The sequence below is a fragment of the Neoarius graeffei genome, chromosome 16, assembly GCF_027579695.1.
Source record: "Neoarius graeffei isolate fNeoGra1 chromosome 16, fNeoGra1.pri, whole genome shotgun sequence".
In the NCBI taxonomy this organism is placed as follows: domain Eukaryota; kingdom Metazoa; phylum Chordata; class Actinopteri; order Siluriformes; family Ariidae; genus Neoarius; species Neoarius graeffei.
The window spans coordinates 65,564,437-65,577,659 of record NC_083584.1 but is presented as its reverse complement, the minus strand read 5'-3'; positions in this window follow the sequence as shown (position 1 = coordinate 65,577,659).

Here is a 13,223-nt window from a genome sequence, read left to right as displayed (position 1 = left end):
GATGTTCAGAGCTTGGGATATTTTTTTATAACCTAACCCTGCTTTAAACTTCTCCAGAACTTTATCCCTGACCTGTCTGGTGAGTTCTTTGGTCTTCATGATGCTGTTTGTTCTTCAGTGTTCTCTAACAAACCACTGAGGCCTTCACAGAACAAGTGTATTTATGCTGAGAGTAAATTACACACAGTAGGACTCTATTAACTAATTAGATGACTTCTGAAGGCAATTGATTGCACTGGATTGTATTTAGAGGTATCAGAGTACAGGGGGCTGAATACTAATGCACACCACATTTTTCAGATTTTTATTTGTTTAAAATTCTGAAGACCATTTATCATTTTCGTTTCACTTCAGAATTATGTGCTACTCTGTGTTGGTCTATCACAAAATCTCAATAAAAAACTTTTAAGTTCGTGGTTGTAAGGTGGAAAAATGTGAAAAAGTTCAAGGGGTATGAATACTTTTGCAAGGCACTGTACGTATTGGACTATGTATATCCATTTTTAAAGAGAATGAAGTAATGAATTAAACCTCCAACCAGCTGACCATCACACCCATCTGTGCTTGTTGAACATCTGTGCTCATTCCAGATTTATTCCCCTTTGTTGTTATAATAACCCCACTCTCTTCCTTCAACTTTGGCAGGGTTATGATGGATCCAGAATCTATCCCAGGAAAACTGGGTGGGAGGATATCAGTGCATTACATCGATATAATTCACACAGTTGGACAGTATTTAGATAACCCCTTGAGTTTATGGGTTCTCTACAGCTGCACCGTTTTCCTGTTTTGTTTAGTCTGATGAATACCTTGTTCTCTGACTCGTAATGACCTTTCAGATAGAAACACTGACATTATGTAGGCGGAATCGCATTATTAATTTCTCTAGCTTTAGGTAAATATTCTCCTCCTTGGTTGGACCGTGACCTTCTTCAACATTATCTACACTAAAACTTTAGCAAAAAACACACTTTTCTACAATTGCTTTATTTTCACATGATCTTTATTTCTTCTTCCACAATTAATTTATTTTCATGTGATTTTACATGATTCCACATTTATTTCTACATTTGATTTTTTTTACCATTATTTTCACATTATTTTTTCACATCATTCATTTATTTCCTCATATGATCTTTTTTTTAAAACAAATTAGTCATTTATTTTCATATGATTTTCCCCTTACAATTTTCAAATACTTTCAAAGTTTTTACATACCGTATAATTCAATTAAGGAGTCTTGCCTAGCTTCTGAAGGACCCGATTTAGAAGGACCTGTCCTTCTACACTGAGGCACTACCATAACATACACAATTATTTTTTTTTTTAAACAGATGACTTATTTCATTTCCAGCTGTTTGTTTTATTTCATGTTCAAGTATTATGGTCATCTGATTTTATGATTCATTTCTTTCATGCATGCTTTGTGTGTTTTATTGTATTTTATCTTATTCACGTGTGCAGTTTTCAGAGCATAACATGGTAAGATCTAAATCCAACTGTTCATCACATAACAACATATGAAGTGTACACAGTTCTTCCTGAATGGTCATTTTTAGTCTCGCTTATTAACCACTAATGCAGCTAATAAACCAAGATCTCGTTGAAGTCAGTCTGCAGACTCACTAATCATATTGTCGTGTTTGAGAGCATGAACTTGAAACATTCTGGATGATGGCTTGAGTGTGTGCTGAGAACTGCACATTCAATTTCAGGCTGATGTGTTCCAGGAAAGTGGACATTTATGTTGGCCTGCTCCATTACTGAACCCACTGGCTGAAGATACACATCATAAAAATCAGAGTTTCCATCTGCTGTAGAAAATATCCACACAGTATCATCATTCAGTGCACGATGTACCTGATGGAGGCTTCTTTTTTTTTTGTAAGCACACAAAATTTATGGAATGTATTTTACTTTAATGCAGAAGAGGCACCACAGAGTGTGCTGTTTATTATTATTATTATTATTATTATTATTATTAATTTTTATTACAGTAAAAATGGTCCTCCATCTGCTTTCACAACTATATTATGAAGTGTGTGAGTGTTTCTCTTAGTCTTGCTTATTCAGATATCTGTTTTCAGTTTTATGGACATTCTGCATGCATTTATGGAATTCAGTTTATTGCATTCGCAAAGCAATTTAAAAAAACAAAAAATTATAGCCATGGTTGATAAAATGCTGGCACAGTCAAGACTTTCACAGACATTTTTTACTTATTTATCATATCAACTAAAACAAATAATATAGTCTCTAACATTAGAAAGGGATCTTTCTTGGAAAAAGAGGGCGTTTTACTGCACTATTAGAAAATAAAATTTAATATAGCCACAAGCAGCGATGAGGGGCCCAAGCACTTCGGATTCCGCAATCTGTCACATGTGGTCATCATACAATGCACACACACCTGAGATGTGCAACAATGACCTGGGTATCTGATGTGTGCACCACCAGTGATGAGTTTTTAGGCAATGGAGTCATTACTGTCCGAGTCAAAATGGTGGCGCTATACCAGAGGGTCACTTTGGGCATGTGGATATCATCAGAATCATCATATCCTATAGCCTGTGAAGTTTGAGCCATATCAGACAATGCATGGTGAATGTACAACACACTTCCGGTTTGCGTGGAGTGACATTAATTTATTGTTTCACCATTTCAGCATCTTGAAAGATATAACAAATCCCGTCATAGTTTAAAATCAGCAACATTTCAACAACACGTATTCCAAATATGGCATGAATCCAACAAACCACCTTGGAAGAGAATGTTAAAATGTAACACGTGTCAAAATGCACAAAACCAAAAATAACACACTTCCTCTTGACAATGGCTAATACAATGTACAGTGGTGCTTGAAAGTTTGTGAACCCTTTAGAATTTTCTATATTTCTGCATAAATATGACCGAAAGCATCATCAGATTTTCACACAAGTCCTAAAAGTAGATAAAGAAAACCCAGTTAAACAAATGAGACAAAATTATTATACTTGGTCATTTATTTATTGAGAAAAATGATCCAATATTACATATCTCTGAGAGGCAAAAGTATGTGAACCTCTAGGATTAGCAGTTAATTCGAAGGTGAAATTAGAGTCAGGTGTTTTCAATCAATGGGATGACAATCAGGTGTGAGTGGGCACCCTGTTTTATTTAAAGAACAGGGATCTATCAAAGTCTGAGCTTCAGAACACACGTTTGTGGAAGTGTATCATGGCATGAACAAAGAAGATTTCTGAGGACCTCAGAAAAAGCGTTGTTGATGCTGATCAGGCTGGAAAAGGTTACAAAACCATCTCTAAAGAGTTTGGACTCCACCAATCCACAGTCAGACAGATTGTGTACAAATGGAGAAAATTCAATACCATTGTTACCCTCCCCAGGAGTGGTCGACCAACAAAGATCACTCCAAGAGCAAAGCGTGTGATAGTCAGTGAGGTCACAAAGGACCCCAGGGTAACTTCTAAGCAACTGAAGGCCTCTCTCACATTGGCTAATGCTAATGTTCATGAGTCCACCATCAGGAGAACACTGAACAACAATGGTGTGCATGACAGGGTTGCAAGGAGAAAGCCACTGCTCTCCAAAAAGAACATTGCTGCTCATCTGTAGTTTGCTAAAGATCACGTGGACAAGCCAGAAGGCTATTGGAAAAATGTTTTGTGGATGGATGAGACCAAAATAGAACTTTTTGGTTTAAATGAGAAGGGTTATGTTTGGAGAAAGGAATACACTGCATTCCAGCATAAGAACCTTATCCCATCTGTGAAACATGGTGGTGGTAGTATCATGGTTTGGGCCTGTTTTGCTGCATCTGGGCCAGGACGGCTTGCCATCATTGATGGATCGATGAATTCTCAATTATACCAGCGAATTCTAAAGGAAAATGTCAGGACATCTGTCCGTGAACTGAATCTCAAGAGAAGGTGGGTCATGCAGCAAGACAACGACCCTAAGCACACAAGTCGTTCTATCAAAGAATGGTTAAAGAAGAATAAAGTTAATGTTTTGGAATGGCCAAGTCAAAGTCCTGACCTTAATCCAACCAAAATGTTGTGGAAGGACCTGAAGCGAGCAGTTCATGTGAGGAAACCCACCAACATCCCAGAGTTGAAGCTGTTCTGTACGGAGGAACGGGCTAAAATTCCTCTAAGCCAGTGTGCAGGACTGATCAACAGTTACCGGAAACGTTTAGTTGCAGTTATTGCTGCACAAAGGGGTCACACCAGATACTGAAAGCAAAGGTTCACATACTTTTGCCACTCACAGATATGTAATATTGGATCATTTTCCTCAATAAATAAATGACCAAGTATAATATTTTTGTCTCATTTGTTTAACTGGGTTCTCTTTATCTACTTTTAGGACTTGTGTGAAAATCTGATGTTGTTTTAGGTCATATTTATGCAGAAATATAGAAAATTCTAAAGGGTTCACAAACTTTCAAGCACCACTGTACATTACAAATTTTGTTCATCCTGGGGCACCCCCCACACCTACCAAATTTGACATGGATATGTGAAACTATATACCAGGCAGAAGTCTCAATAACGTGGGGGCGTTATGGAGTCCTCCAGACACACCCGGGGCCAAGAGTCTGGCTACATCCACACGACAACGGCAACGAGATTTTTTTTTTTAAATATCGCGTCCACATGGGCAACGGATCAGTAAAATATCAGGTTCATATGGCAACGCAACGCTTGCTGAAAACGATGCAATACACATGCCACACCTCTACGTGCACTGTAAGACGGTCCCATCGGAGACACCAGAACAATAGAAGTAGACGCATGCACATAACTGTGCATGCGCACAGTGACTATCACTTTCACTGTCACACACACACACTTTCTCACTCCCTATCCTATGGATATAGTCCCTTTAAATCACGTGCTCGTTTTTTGAATGGATACACGGAAAGAGGAATGAACGGGGGTAGATGGAAGCCGGTACGCCAACATTCTGATATCCTCCAGAATTATTTAATGGTCCAGAATAAATTGAATGCTACACGTTGATGGATTACTTTGTTCTTCTACGCCCTTTTTGAGGAATGTATTGTCGTACTTAAACCAACATCTGAAGAGGTGAGATTGCTCCTTTTTTTCCCTATTTTTGCTGGCAGGATTGACTCTGCCCTAAGGGCTATTCTCTCACTCTCTCTCACTCTCTCTCTCTCACTTTGCACCCTTACACAATAAATATTCACAGTGAAAATATTTTGTAAGCGCATTTCATGAACCAAGTTATAGGATTTGTTGACAACTCGCATTGAGTTCGTTACACTTCTACCCGGCGTGAAGCACATGTGGTTGTGACGTCATCGTAAACAAATCCGTTCTACTCATCCAGACGACTTCGCAACGGCTCCATTGCCAGATTTTTTCACTCTGGAACCCGTTCTCAAAAGATTTCGTTTTGGGGCACCCAAAACGCTGGTGCCGTGTGGACGCCAGGCCAAAACGATAAAAATTTTATCAGATTCACCTGAATCCGTTGCCGTGTGGACAGGGCCTCTATCCCTGAGTAGCAGTGGCCAGGACTGATGTGTGTACCAAATTTCATGAATTTTCGCCCATGGGAACCACCTCAAAAATGGCCAAGTGTTTATGAAAAAAAATAGATGAAGAAGAATCCTTAGGAAAACAATAGGGCCTTGCACCTCCAGTGCTCAGCCCCTAATTATACTGATATACAACACTGAATACACACACACACACACTTGAGCAAAGCACCTAACCCCCAACTCTCCAGGCTGCTCTGGGTATATTGTACATTGCTGAGATTTAGCAGATGCTCTTATCCAGAGTGACATACAACATACCCAGAGCAGCCTGGGGACCAGTTGGGGCTTAAGTGCCTTGCTCAAGGGCACTTCAGCCATTCCTGTTGGTCCAGGGAATTGAACCAGTGACCTTTGGGTCCCAAAAGCTGTGTCTCTAACCATTAGGTTACCACAAAATAGGCTCAATGGTCTCATTATTGTTTTATAATCATTTCAACTGTATGGTTCTACTGGGGATTGAACCCAGGACCTTGTGCATGTACAACAGACATGATGACTACTACACTATGGAGCAATCATATATCAGAGTTTCTGTGAGAAGAAGTACTTTTTCCTCATTAAACGGGAATTGCCATAAAAGCAGACATGATGGAAATCAATCTTCTTTTTGCATGCTCACATTTTCAATTACAGCTCTGAAAAATTGAATAATTTTGTCTTATTTTTGAGGTCTAATACCATCACTTTTCTTCTGCTCCATAAATTTGAAAAATAACTTTGACTTGATGATTTCCATCCAAAAGAAATAATAACCAGCAATAAGCTGCGAAGAAGCCTAACCCTAAAGCAATGAGTGAAGATAGAACATGAACCAAGGTTATTTTAACTCTCTATAGGAAGTTGTGGCTGATAAACAGTTTGTTAAAACATTCTAACTTGATGCATCCACCATGAATAACTTCACAAATGTTACATTTCTGTCATTACTATTCACATGATGATGGTGATTGAGCTCCATCTGCAAATCTTTGACTTTCTTTCAGAAATGAATTCATACTGATATGTCTTCATGGAGAACAACTGGATTCAGAGTGTTCTTTATCATCAACTTTTCTGCATTGAGTCAATATTTCAGTTAACCTTTTGAAAAAAACCTTCAAGTTTTTCTTTACTTTTGAAATAAATAAAGAGACATCTGGACTTTGAGAAGCTCAGATTTGTGTTTTTGGGAAAGCCTTATTGGTAGAAAGTAGAATTCCTTCATGAAGCAAGAATGCAAAACTGTTTATTTTTCTGATGATGTTCTTAGTCTCTCCCACATTAGGGAGAAAAGGTTAAAATTTAGAACCCTAAAGTGTTTTTTGGTTTGTCCCATTGTGAAAATGTATAGGTTCTATATAACAAAGGTTTCATATAGAAGACATTTAGGAAGCTAGAAGAACTCCTGATGAATAATTTGTTTTCGGAGCATATACTATACTTGACAACCCCCAGAGAGTGAAAGGCAGTAGAGTGATGCACTCCTACCTTTTTAGGGCAGTCTGGGGGTATGATCACCTGGAAATTTTGAATAAAACAGTATAAAATGGTGCATTCTCCTGCATTCTGAGTGCCATATTTGGAGAAAACTGATCGAGAAATCGGACCAATGTACTTCACAAAATGCTGCTTCACACCTCACCTCGATGTTTTGATGCTGGATGATTCGACAATCAAGTTGCCTTGAACATGTTGTCATAGCTAATCTTTTTTTTTCTTTGGAGTTTTCATTGTTCGTGATCACCAGAGCATGTTTGGTTTTTACAAACACTCGTACGATTTGTTGGAACATGTGACCTCATTGTCCTTTGGCTAGAACCATAACAGAACCAATGGAATGGTGCATTGGAATGCAATTTAGATTCAACATCTTGATCGTGCCATTCCATTGGCTCTCGGCTTCACATATTATGACTATTTGACGTTACATATTTGTATCCCCTGTGCTGAAAACAGCTGAAGTGAGATCAGAAGAGCAAATCCAACACTTTTCACTGATTATTTTGTCACATGGTAGATTTTAGAACTAAAAGCAGTAGGTGGTATTCACCTGTCAAAAGTCGTAGACTACTGCATGAATTGGTACAGTTGACGAGTATGCATATACATATTGGGTATTCCATAATTATGTTAAATACACTCTTAAGAGGAAAAAGTTCAGTCTTGTCCCCTTATAGTACATAGATTTCATGGAAGCCAGTTGGTTAGTTATGGCTGGGTTCTTGCCCGAACTGATAATCACATCATCAGTTTTTCCCTGGCTAATTAGACACAAGGTACGCCACCACTCTTACAGGAGCAGTTGGGGGTTAGGCACCTTGCTCAAGGGCACTTGAGCCAGTCCAGTGATCTTTTGGTCCCAAAGCTGTTTTTCTAACCATTTGGCCATGGCTTCACCCTTGGCCATGGCCATACTGCTCTGACAATGGAAGCTAGAACATTAAAAAAAAATGTTCAGATGTTCCATAGTAACTACACTATTGCAGGGAACACTTTCGGATCCTTTGGTTTGTCCCGATTGGGAAACCCTGAAAGGTTCTATGTGGAAATGAATTCATTTAGTAAGCTTGAACACCTGAGGAAGTGTCTATTAGTAATTACACTCTTCGGAAAAGGTAAACTCTCGAACCAGGCTTGTAGTACTCGAGGCTGATTCGTGCCCTAATTTTAAGGAGTTGTGACTTGACTTGGACTTGAGCACTGATGACTCAGACTTGGACTTGGACTCAGACTCATGCATTAACTGCATTAGGATTTGTAAATTGGAGACAAAGACTGATTTTTTATTTATTTTTTGTAACAAGCCATAATAATTTGGCATAAGGTATTTATATCTACATTAATTTTTGTACTAATTTCGTGCAAGAGTGTCACACCTGCATGCCTGGACGCATGCATCAATAAACTCATAGGCATGCTCTGGACAGCGTGTATGCCAAACAGACTCTTGTGCACGCACTGTAAATGACTCGCACCAACACAGGATTAAAGTGCAATCAGCACGCCTGTATAAAAACTGTGAAAACACACTTACTTTGTGAAGTATTGAGTTGCATTGCTGACACATTACTGAGCCTTATTGCCTTGTTTGATTTCCTGATCCCTGATTTCCTGTTTCTCATCTTTGATTCTGCCGAGCCTATGATAGCCTGTTTGTGCCTTGCTCGACCTATTGCCTGTTTCACCATTTTATGAGTTTGCCTGCCATTCTGGATTGTTTACCTGTCTTCACTTGTGTTAATAAACACACCTTCTGCTCTTACATCCGTCTCCCAACCATCTCTGACAGAATACTTTGCAATCCCTGACAAAGAGAATGCATGTTCACCTGTTGATACGGCATGTTCAGGAATAAACTAATGTTAATGGCACTAAAACAGCCACGGTCAAATGGTGTGGTTGGAGTCTTGTTCTCAGACTCGACTTGGATCAATAGTGGACTCAGACTCAACTCAATTTTTTTTAAATGACTCGAACTTGAACACTGGGGACTTGAGACTGGACTCGGACTTGAGGTTTAGTGACTTGACTACGACACTGTCTAGAACCCTAAAATCTGCTTTGGTTTGTTCCTTTGGAAAACCCTTATAGGTTCAATGTCGGTTTCATGGAAGCTAAAGTTCAAGAACAAAACATCTGGGGAACTCTTTTATAAGATCAGGTTCTATCTTAAAATATAAAGTGATTGGAAAGAGCCAATCAATGACATCATGTCTGCACCCTCATACACTGTTTATAGCCAAAGATATCCCATTTGTATTAAAGATGACCCATTGTCTGTGTACTATAGTGTAAAATAAAATGGTTTAGCCTTGAATTGTCCAGCCCACCCATCTGTCATCTTTCTCTTGCAGTGAATAGATGGAGGTTCCAAGCTCTAAATGAATCTTTTGGTTAAAATAGTGAAGTGGAGAGTGCTGGAAATTCACTCACATTAGGAGAACAAGAGGTTTTGACATTCATTAATATATCCAGTAGGTTAAGCTGGTCAAGTGTGCATTAGTCCAGGGCATGGAAATCAAATAACTTCAATGGCCAGAGTTTTGTTTCCAGTGATACAATTTGGGTGAAGGTGTTAAATTGTTAGTAATTCTACTGGAATTGTATGTATTATTGATGTGACTGAAGAAACCTAGCCAGAATGGTTCGCGGGGTGTCTGGTTAAGATTAGATGTGTGTATTCAGTATTCAGACTGGAATCCTGTTGTACACAAGAAAAAAAAAGCCACATGACTTTCATGCGTGTATGACCATGCTGTCAGATATGAAACTTGCTTGGCAAGCAAAGACCATTTTCATTAACTGTGTGATGTGTTTACAGTATTCGTTCATTCGTCTTTAATTTAAATCAGCCATTTATAACGTTGGACACCTTTGCCCAAAGTTATAAGAAAGTTAGATAGTTTAGAGTCTTGCTCAAGGCAACAGTTTAGAAGGATCAGGATTCACACTCACAACCTTTTGATCAGTCCAGAACCCGAACCACTAAGCCACTGTTATTTTGGGAAATGGAACATGTTCGAAAATATCTCCAGGAGATACAAACAAAAATGATAACTGTGCATACAGGAAACATACACATCTCTATTTGAGAGCAATAATGAACTGGGATGATGTAGCTGAGTTTGAGGAACTGTTACACCATGTTGAGTTTTCTACTGCTGGGGTTTGAACACAATACAAATATTTGGAGTACTAAAGACATACAGACGTACTGTAGATGCAGATAGTGGCACTGCATTTACCCCTATAATGTACTAGTTCATATTTCAAATCGTGTCCTCTTGTTGTACTCCATCTTCCATGGCCTTCCAAAGGTGCATAAATGTAAAAAGAAAGTTGGCTGTTTTTATTCTGATGCTTATTTCTTTCTCTCTCCACAGGTAAGTGTGCAGATTTTGAGTGAGAGTCAACCTGACCCACAGCAGACAAATGGCTCATGTGTGCTTCAGCTGAAATACAGTAAGATTAACGTGGACTCTTTCTCATGTTCTTTTTTGCCCCCTGTCTATCTCTATCAGTCTTCTCATTATGCCTTGCAAGAGAGTGCAATTATCTGTAATTATGGGTTATTAGATTGAGCTCGTGAGTGGAAAATCAGCTTCAAGAATCAATTTCCATGGGAAGTAGGGTATTTAGCACGATTGAGTTTTTGCATTCTGTATATTCAGCAGTCACTCGAAGACATTCAGAGTGTATCATGTTTTATCTTGTGTACTTTTTGAGTCATAAGTCAATCAGTGGATAAGTTATACGTAGGATGGTAATGAATCGAAATCCAGCAACATCTTGCTCGAGAACCTGTATTCATTTCCCATGACATTGTGATACCTGTGAAAGTAGGAGGAGCTTGTTGGAACTTGGGCAGTAGGGACTAGTGATTGTGTGCTCTCAAAATGTACAAAACAGGTATATCGTATTTAAAATAATGTTGCTTGTCTTTCCTGCTACTTCTGAACAAGACATGGGGTGCCAAAATTTTAAAACGTAACAGAAAGACAATTATTTTTGAATGCTTTATCAAATTTTGTCAGATGATGACTATGGAAACTTGATGGCGATTTTCAGCCAAAGATTTTGAGTACATTCCAAATAAATACAGTTAACTCATATTAACTAAATGCTAATGAAGACAAATGCACACTGATTGACTTTATTTCACGTAAACAAACTCAAAACCTTCTCCAAAGCAACGCTGCAGGAAATTTATCAAGACAAAGCATTGCTAATGTGAAACGAACGGAAGGGGGCGGAGCTTCTAGGGATGTCCATTAATACCGGAGAGTTCAAAACGCCGACAAAACTGTCAATCATTCCAGATTCATCTGTTTTTATTTTTTTTTTTTTGGGGGGGGGGGGGGGGGAGCTGGTGTGTTTTTGAGTGATAAATCATAGCAGGGTACTCTGATGTTAAAATTCAGAGCTCCTATTTAAAAAAGAGTTTAATGGATGGTAGCTATGAATGTGCAATTTCTTTATATTAATAGCAGTTTTGTAGCCATATTAGTCTGCATTAGAGTTGTGCAATATTAATTTTCCACCATTAAAGAGTAGTGAAGGGTGGACCAGTGGTGCGATCATCAGGAATCATACAGTATTTTCCTAAACGTCACTGGATATCATGCCAGTGTATTATCATGTTGGAATGATAAAATTGTTTTAAGCCTCATCAGAATCTAAATATTTATTGCATCTTTAATTCATGATATAATCCACCAGCTAGGATCCATCCTTACACATGTTTCAGTCTTTTGGCTCATACCTTGATTTTTGTCTATTCCTATGACTGACTTCCATGCTCATTACTGGTGTAGAAATACAGGACATGGTATTGTGCAACGCCTCCTTTGATACACAGCAGGTTGTGTGAATTTCTTGTCAAGAAAACACAGCTGAAAGGATATGAAATAGCTTTTGGCTTGAGTGAAATGCATTATAGCAGCAGGGCTGGAAGGATATTCCAAGTGTATGCTTTATACCACATACACGTATACCATTTGGATACAAAACGCACCTGTTCTGTCAATCCATGGAGTGAATTAACAGCATGTTGAGTCTGTTAAATGGATTGGGTGATTCGACAGATGTGGTGCTACGATGTAGAAAGCTCTTCTAACTTGTAAAAAAAAATCATTTTTCATTGCGGAATCTAATTCAAGAAGAAAGTTTAAAGAAGGGCACTCGGTAGAGTGTATACCTCACCAAGCCACATATTATCAACATCAAAATCAAATCAGTTGAACCTAGGATAATACTAAAGCTGTACATCAAATTTCATCCAAATCCATTCACAACTTTTTGAGTTACATTGGGAACAGACGAAAAAAATCCTGGATCCTAGTACATATCTGGAACCTGGATCCACATACATATCCAAACTTGTGTCAAAATCTAAGCAATCATTCTTTGGTCCATGGCTCACCTTTCCACCAAATTTCATCAAAATCCATTCACTACTTTTTCAGTTACATTGGGAACAGTCAAACAAACAAATGGAGGCGAAAACATAACCTCTTCCAACACAGTTGGTGGAGGTAACAACAAGGAATCAACAATCATTTTCCAAAAACACTATCAAACAAGTGTTGCCAGGCAAAACAAACCTCGCCCGGTAGCACTTATGATGAATATGAAGGAAGATATCGCAAAAAAAAAAAAAAAGGTACCCTATGGGTACATGTGGCTACTGCTTATAAATAAAACTGTTTTCTGATACCATGTCCATACAGTAAATATAGCATATATATATTTTTGTGGCTACTGCCTCATAGAGTAAATATAGCATATATATATTTATAGACACAAAAATTAACTATTTAAAAATCACAGAAGTAAAATATACCAAGTGTCTGTACTTTATATTATTCTACTCTTACCTCTTACAGTTTTCAAAACTGAAACCTCCAAACCGAGGCTGACATACACACGCTGTCGCCATGACCAAAACTCTTATTTCCCAGAAATGGCCTGGTGCTAAAGCTCAGTGGAACACACTTTCCCTCTATAATAAGCATAAACATGTCTGAAAGCGGGCGGCACGGTGGTGTAGTGGTTAGCGCTGTCGCCTCACAGCAAGAAGGTCCTGGGTTCGAGCCCCGGGGCCGGCGAGGGCCTTTCTGTGCGGAGTTTGCATGTTCTCCCCGTGTCCGCGTGGGTTTCCTCCGGGTGCTCC